Source organism: Nicotiana attenuata, unplaced genomic scaffold (genome assembly GCF_001879085.1).
Source record: "Nicotiana attenuata strain UT unplaced genomic scaffold, NIATTr2, whole genome shotgun sequence".
NCBI classification, from domain to species: domain Eukaryota; kingdom Viridiplantae; phylum Streptophyta; class Magnoliopsida; order Solanales; family Solanaceae; genus Nicotiana; species Nicotiana attenuata.
The window spans coordinates 548,318-554,685 of NW_017670484.1; positions in this window are offsets into that span (position 1 = coordinate 548,318).

The window sequence follows — 6,368 nt, forward strand, 5'->3', positions numbered from 1 at the left end:
TACCCAGCAAGTATCCAGTCTAACCTCGAAGAAATAGTGACGAGAGGTCGACTTGACACCTACTAGGGTCAATAATAATATAGTTTAAGTGTTACGCTAAGCATGAATAGCATGAATATAATGACAGTCCAAGAACGAGAAGAAACAAGATATTCTTTCTTAACAACATATCAATTTCAGTCATGTCATGTAATAAGTTACATTTCAAAGAATTTAAGTAGGGTAAATCACGGAAAGTTCCACATAAATACATGCGCACATTGTGCCGAGGTCGTACGGCCAGGTACGATATAATAATAATACTGTGCACTGCCAGAGGGTCGAATGGCACGAACCATAGTTGCATCTATTTACTACCGAGGTGATCGGCCCGATCCACAAATAGAAATTTATTATCAAGTAAGCACACATTGCCCATTTATAGTCAGACAATTCATACAAGTTCTCAAGTAAGTGAGTATAGCCGTCTATATTTAATTACCAATTTCTAGCATGGCCTAAGTGATCTTCTTAACAAGCAAGGATGCAAGCTTTTTCAAGTATAGCATGATACGGGTCCTAAACTACCCGGACAATTAGCATAATAGTAGCTACGTGCGGACTCTCGCCACCATGTATGTACGTAGCCCCCACAGATAGTCACATACATTTATTTAATTTACCTATGGGGTTAATTCCTTCTTACAAGGTTAGAAAGGAGACTTACCTCGTCCCAAGCTTATTTCAAATTTCAAGAATACGCTCAAACCCTCAAGTCAGAGCCGACGATCCAAAACTATTCAAATGGGGTAAGAAGTAGTCAATATAGGCTCGAGAGTTCATATTCTAACTATTAAACTAATTTCCCAACCCTAAATGCAATGTTCCTAAAATTCATCCTCGGGCCCCTAGGCCCACGTGCCCGGATTCCGGAAATTTTTGAAGAAAGTTGTTACCCATAACCTAAGGATCAAGGATATATGATTTCTACTACATTCCATAACAAATTTCGTGGTTAAATCTCATTTTTGTCAAAACCCTAGGTTTTACTCCAAACCCATAAATTCCACTAATTTACATGGTGTAATCTACCCATAAACTATGTATTAAACTCACATTAAGTGGAAATAACTTACCTCACAATGCTAGGCTGAAATCTCCCCTTTTGAAGCTCCCAAATCGCCCAAGAATGGAGTGAAATGTAAAAAAATGACACATTCCCGTATTAAATGAAGGACAATTCCTTCAGCGATTTCCGCACTTGCGGCTAGGGGACTGCATCTGCGGTCTCGCTTCTGCGTGAGATTGCCCGCTTCTGCGGTATTGGGCCGGACCAGATGGGGCCGCATCTGCGGTCTTGGGACCGCTTCTGCAGAAGAGGAGCCGCATCTGCTAAACCTGGGCTCCTCCCTTTGAGCCGCATCGGTGATGGGTAAGCCACTTCTGCGGTCGCAGCTGGCCAACCGCAGGTGCGGTTATGACAGAACTGGAGCTTCAGCTCCTTCTCAAATTTTCAACTTAGCTCGAGCCTCGTTCGGTTGATGCTCGGGGTCCTCGAGGCCCCGCCTGAACATACCGACAAGTTTGGAATCATAAAACGGACTCGCTCAAACCCTCGGAATGCACGAAACAATGCTAAATCTAAGAATCACACCCTAAAACTAATTGAATCAAACTTATGAACTTCAAGTTCTTCAATCTACTTCTAATGTGCCAAAACGTACTTATACTACTCGGATTGACACCAAATTTTGTGTGCAAGTCTTAAATGACAATACGGAACTATTCCCTGTCTCAGAATTCCGTTCGGACCTCGATATCACAAAAACCTGCTCCAAACCAAATTTAAAGAACTTCAAAATCCTTAAGGAATCAACTTTCACTATTAAGTGCCAAAACGCTCCCGTGTCATCCAAAACCCTATCCGGACATACGCCTAAGTAAATCATCATACGAACCTGTTAGAACCTTCAAATCCTGATTTCGAGGTCGTTTACTCAAAACGCTGCCCGAAGTCAAACTTGGCCTTTTAAGCCAACCTTAAGGAACCAATTGTTCCCATTTCAACTCAAACTCTTCCAAATCCCGGACCAACCATCCGCACAAGTCATACATCAGTAAAAGTAAGTACAAGGATTCTTATTTAGGGGAACGAGGTTCTAAAAAGCAAAACGACCAGTCGGGTCGTTATAAAAAAGGTATACAATTAAAGAATTTAAAAAGGATTTTTTTAATTCAATTATTAAACTGAAATAATATCAGTTTTCAATAAAAATTTCAAAAAATTCTAAAAAGACTTAATTGTAAAAGTATACCGTTACATTATATAGTATACTATAATAGTTGTCACGACCCGAAATTTTCACCATCGGGACCGTGATGGCGCTTAACATTACACTTGCTAGGCAAGCCAATGTTAGAGTTTAATTGACCATTTTCCTTTACTTTTCATTGATTAAAATTTAACAAGCTAGAACAAGTAGAATTAAATGCGGAAGTAAGTAAATAACCTTTTTGTCCATATACTGTTACCAATACCATCGCCATTACTACCTAGAATCCGGTGTCACAATCCACGAACATACTATAATTTTCTAAACATATCGGTTTGAAAGAAATTACATTTGTTTTGGAAATAAATAAAACAGTAATATAGAGATGTAGAAGGGGACGCCAAGGCCTGCAGACGCCAACAGGACTACCTTGGGTCTCCTAACTGTGTAATCTGAAGCCAATCTCTCAATCAACCGCTACCAGCTCCAAAATCTGCACAGAAAGTGCAGAGTGCAGTATCAGTACAACTGACCCCATGTACTAGTAAGTGCCGAACCTAACCTCGACGAAATAGTGACGAGGCTACGGCGGGGCAATTTCAATATAACCTGCATATAGTGTATAATAAAAGCAGAAAGAAGAACGGAACAATATAAAGCAGTAACTTGCAAGGAATGAATACAGAACTCAAGTATTTTTATCAGTATCCAGCTATAACCAATCCTTAAGTGAACTGTAAAACTACAGAATAACTTACACAGTAGAAGAAAGATACATAACACATAAACTGAAGCGACGCGCATCCCAATCCCACCATATAGTCAATATCAATATGAATATTCACTCTTATTACTCCATATCAATCCACCATTATTCCTCATGTTGCCGCGTGCAACTCGGTCTCACCGTACAATAGTAATTCACCCTTATTTCTCCTCAATACACCACCCTTATTACTCCCGTTGCTGTGTGCAACCCGATCCCACCATATAGTAGCATTTCACCCTTATTCCTCCTCAATATATCACCCTTATTCCTCCTGTTGTGGCGTGCAACCCGATCCCACCATATCAGTACCAATCACACAACAAGAACAAAAATTTCACAATTTAGCTCAAAACTCTCCACAATATTTAGACCTCAACTAAAATAAACGGAAAGCTGTACAATTATGAAACTTCACTCAAATTATACTACTCAGCGAAACCAATCCAAAATACCATAAAACATCGATAACCGACTTAATCCAATAATATGAGACAATAAAACTATGGATTAGATATACCTTCAACAATGAGAAACAATGTCTGACAAGTAGCAATTAAGTATGAAAATACCAGTGAAACATGTAGCAGTTAAGGCAAGAAATAATATATTATGAACGGGAAGAAAACAGGCAAAATAGATAAATTGGCGGTGCATAGGTACTCGTCACCTCACCTATACGCCATACACATGGATTTTCACATAGCAATTAAGTCGGGGATCCCTAATCCCTCGAGTCAAAGTTAGACACAACACTTACTTCGATCCACATGCCACTCACTGCTCAATTACCGCTTTTCCTCTAGATTCCACCTCCAATCCACTCGTATCTAGCCATAATTAACTTAATAACATCAAATATTGCTAAAGGAATCCATTTCAATACATAAATTTAGGTTTCCCAACAATTTTCCCAAAAAGTCAAAAATCGATCCCGGGCCCGCTTAGTCAAAACTCGAGGTTCGGACCAAAACTCATTCACCCATTCACCCCCGAGCCCGAATATGTAATTAGTTCCGGAATTCGACCCCAAATCAAGGTCTAAATTCCCAATTTGCAAAACCCCCTAATTCTTCCAAAAATCCCTAATTCTACCATGGAAGAACAAGATTTAGGACTAGAAATTTAATGGGTGATAATGGAAATTGAAGAAAATGAGTTAAAAAATACAAACCTATGATTGGGTGTTGAATTCCCCCTTCAAAAATCGCCCATGACCGAGTTCTAGTGAAAGAGATATGAAATTTGAAGAAGTTCCGTTTTTGGGTCCGTTTAAAATCACCGGACAGGCCTTCTTCGCGTTCGCGAAGGGCCCATCGCGATCGCGATACACAGCGGCCAAAGGCCTATGCATTCGCGAGATATTCCTCGCGTTCGCAAAGGCTTATCCCCCCCCAGCCTACACATTCGCGAGTCAAGTGCCGCTTTCACGAAGAGTATCGTCACTGCCCCTCCCCCAGGTCCCATTTCTCCGCGTTCGCGAAGGGTAATGCCCCCGTTGCTCCGCGTTCGCGACCAGTCCTTCGCGTTCGCGAAGAGGAAATTCCCTCTGCCCCCATTTTACCTTTCGCGTTCGCGATGTTACCTATGCGAACGCGATGAAGGGCATATCAGAACAGCTGCTGCAACAAAATACCAGATTTTTCTAAGTCAAAAACATCCCGTAGCCTATCCGAAACTCACCCGAGCCCTCGGGGCTCCAAACCAAACATGCACACAAGTCTAAGACATCATACAGACTTTCTTGTGCGATCAAATTGTCAAAATAACACCTAGAACTACGAATTTAGCACCAAATTACATGAAATTCTCAACAACACTTTGAAATTACTATTTTCACAATCGGACGTCCGAATCATGTCAAATCAGTTCTGTCTCTCATCAAATTTCCCAGATAAGGTATAAATATTATTTCGGATCTGTATTGGACTCCGGAACCAAAATACGGGCCCGATACCAACAAAATTAAACATTAACCAAATTCTTAAAACCATTTGATTTTCGGTCTTTGAATTTTCATCAAAAATTCATTTCTCAGGCTAGAGACCTCGGAATTCGATTCAGGGCATACGCCAGGTCCCATATTTCGATACGGACCCACTGGGACTGTCAAAATACGAGTCCAGATCCGTTTACTCAAAACATTAACCAAAGTCAACTAAATCAACTTTTAAAGGCAAAAATTATTATTTTTATTAACTTTCAACATAAAAGCTTTCCGGAAATACGTACGGACTACACACACAAATTGAGAAGGAATAAAATGAGGTTTTGAAGGCCTCGGAACACGAAATAGAGTTCTAATACATAAGATGACCTTTTGGGTCATCACAATAGTATATCATTGGAATGAACTGTATACCAAAATGTATATAGTATATTATTTTGGTATACAATACAAATTCTTCTTCTTCAGTTCAACGCAATAAATTATACACTATTGAATTAACCAAAACGGTATATAATATATTATTTTGGTATATAGAGGATTGGCTCATTCCTTCAAAATAAATTAGTAGTACACTATTGTAGTTAATTATATACTTTTGAATTAATTATTGTATACCAATACAGTATACAATATACCATTTTGGTATACAATATCTGTCTTCTTTGCTAGTTCAACTCAATTTCAACCGAAAATTTAAAAATATACTCTCAGCAAACCCAATTTGTGAGTTTCAAGCTTCAAGGTCCTCCAATAGCAGATTAATGTTTATCACAATTAAATCTTTCAAAATCATCATTAACACCACAATCTACACGTCATAACCCCACTAAATTCCAACAATAAACACTTCAAAAGCCACATGAAAATCATATTTGAAATTTTAAACTTATGCACATGGAGTTTACATTCTTTTTTATTTAGTTTGAAATTTTGCCATAATTGAATTATATGCTTAGCTAATCCAAATACTAAATAAATTAGTAGCTAATTCAATACTGAATTTAAAAATGAAACCGAAAGAAAGAGGGAGAGAAACAAAGAAAAAGTTTAGCCATTTTCAGAACCAACAATCTTGCAAAAAATTAGAATTTAAAGAAAGTTACTTTGTTTTTGATTGATTAACCAAAGAATAACTCGGAAAGTTTATCAGTTTGGCTTTAGGAGTCTCTTGTGACTGAAGGACTAGAGTTATGTTGGACGATCGGGTAATAAATTTGAGTGGGGTGGGTATGTTTTGTAATTATTTTAAAAATGGGTAAAGAATATTAATAAATTTAGGTTTAATGGGCATTTAGTGTAGATTGCTCATTGTAGAAATTAGATATCTTTATATAAATAGCCCATCAAATTTATTGTTTACGTTTTCTCCCTGTATACATAGATTTTATATATATATATA